At 40.2% G+C, this 2,383-nt stretch overlaps 1 non-coding gene across 1 annotated transcript; it reads right to left on the bottom strand.

Annotated features, from left to right (window-relative positions):
- Positions 1 to 2,081: 2,081 nt before the first annotated feature.
- Positions 2,082 to 2,153, bottom strand: TRNAE-CUC (transfer RNA glutamic acid (anticodon CUC)). Its single transcript has one exon. It is a non-coding gene; the product is annotated as a tRNA-Glu (tRNA).
- Positions 2,154 to 2,383: the final 230 nt, after the last annotated feature.

The raw sequence follows: 2,383 nt of genomic DNA, 5'->3' as shown, positions 1-2,383 counted from the left end.
AATGACCCGGAGTAGTACGTCTGCGCTGGCCCGGCGGAGCGCGTCCTAGATCGCGCTCCCATTGCCGGGCACTCTCTGCGCATGTGTGTGACGTCATGAGAGACGTCACACACATGCGCAGAGAGTGCCCGGCAACGGGAGCGCGATCTAGGACGCGCTCCGCCGGGCCAGTGCAGACGTACTACTCCGGGTCATTGCGACCCGGAAGTAGTAAGAGCCACAGCCACATGACAGGTTGGGCAGCCGAACAGTTCGGCTGCAGTTGCGCTAACAGTTCGCCCAACTCTACTGCCCACTACCAGAATGTTACTGCCTACTATAAGTGACAGCGACGTAGGAGAAAAGTAATGTATAGTGCATTTTACGCTTGGAGAAATTTACTTCCTATAAATCTGTTTATTTAAAATTTAAATTTTTTCATAATAGTGGTCCTTTAAGATGCAAATTGTTATTATAAATATTTGCATATTACAGTAAAGAGACTCTGAAACCAATCAATTATTTAATAAGTCTGTTTTCATTGGTTTACAAGTCTGTTTTCATTGGTTTACACAAGTACACTATAAAAACAGCCCTCCTAGTATGCAATGCTACAGAAAACCTTTCACAAGAAGCAGACTCTCCGCTTATCTTGCTGGCCATCTTACCTCAAGCACAATGTCTTCTGGCCTTTGGCAGTACATCTGCACCTGTGGTCTATTTACTTTTCCTGACCTAAGCCCTCCAGCAGTAGTCTGCAGCCTCCCTGACAGCATGAGGCACACAGCGAGTGAGACACGTGCAGAGACTGAGCAGAGCGTTCTAGCAAAGCATACCTGCTAGGATGAAAAAAAAAAGAAAGCAAAATTAAATGAATATAGTCATTATTCCAGGGTCAGTGTGATTGTGAAGGTTCTATTTAACCACTTCACCCACAGGCTATTTTACACTTCCCACCTTGAGACATTTTTACATTACAGTGATCCTCCCATTCGTTTGCCATAACTTTATCACTGTTTATAACACCTAAATGATCTACATCTTGTTTTTACGCCACAAATTAGGCTTCTTGTGAAAGATATTTTACGTTTTCAGTAATTACTTTATTTTCTAAGCATTTAAACGTCTTAACTCAAACTGGATGTTTATATGCATCCAGTTTGAATCAGTCAGAACGTATATATGTGTGTGCCCGCCGCTCGTTCATGGCGGGACTTAATTGTCGGTAACTGGCAAATGGGAACATATGTTCTCAGAGCCATTTTAAGTACCTGGGAATTAATGATCATGACTCCAATCAAGAGCCATGTTCATTCATAAAAATTAAAATAATAGTTTCTCATAAAAAAGTAATCAATTGCCATTTTGTGGATCAAAAGTAAAATAAAATACATTAAAAATGAATTTACAATAGTTTTTAACCCCTTGAACCCCTCCTTACCAATATTTACTAAAATGTAACACTTGTAAAAAAAAAAATATAAAAAATAACCCCAAAGTGACAGCATTAAGAAAAATACACAAATAGTTACCTTAGGGACTCAGCTTTTTTACTATGTATTTCATGAGGGTATATTACTGTTTCTTTTGCAAATAAGGGCTTCTAATTATTGATTCAGTAGGAAAAAAAAACACAAGGCATAAAAAATACACCTGTACTCCCCAAAAATATATTATCCCCATACATTGTACTAGGGGTGAGCATAATTTAAATTATTATTATTATTAAGTATTTATATGGCGCCAACATATTACGCAGCGCTGTACAGTGTATATATATATATATATATATATATTGTCTTGTCACTAACTGTCCCTCAAAGGAGCTCACAATCTAATCCCTACCATTGCCATATGTCTATATTATGTAGTGTATGTATGGTAGTCTAGGGCCAATTTTTAGGGGGAGCCAATTAACTTATCTGTATGTTTTTGGAATGTGAGAGGAAACCGGAGTGCCCGGAGGAAACCCACGCAGACACGGAGAGAACATACAAACTCTTTGCAGGTAGTGCCCTGGCTGGGATTCGAACCAGGGACCCAGTGCTGCAAGGCGAGAGAGCTAACCACTACGCCACCGTGCTGCCCATAAGAAGGAGGCCTTCCCTGACCGGGAATCGAACCCGGGCCGCGGCGGTGAGAGCGCCGAATCCTAGCCACTAGACCACCAGGGAGAGATAAATATTGTAATAACCGGGACAAATGGGCAAATAAAATGTGGGGGTTTTATTTACAGTAGCATTGTTTATTTTAAAACTATAGGGAATAGAGTCTACTGTAGACTTTCTGAGATTGTTCATCTTACATCATTTGTGTAAAAAAAACAAAAAACATAGTAGACCATAGCAGTAGTGCTATATTTTTTTTGTGTGTGTTAAGTTTGTAATTCCCTTTGTTGGGTTGG

This window comes from Hyperolius riggenbachi, chromosome 1 (genome assembly GCF_040937935.1).
Source record: "Hyperolius riggenbachi isolate aHypRig1 chromosome 1, aHypRig1.pri, whole genome shotgun sequence".
NCBI lineage: Eukaryota > Metazoa > Chordata > Amphibia > Anura > Hyperoliidae > Hyperolius > Hyperolius riggenbachi.
Note: the sequence above shows the minus strand (reverse complement) of the source record. Positions and strands in the feature narration are given on the sequence as shown.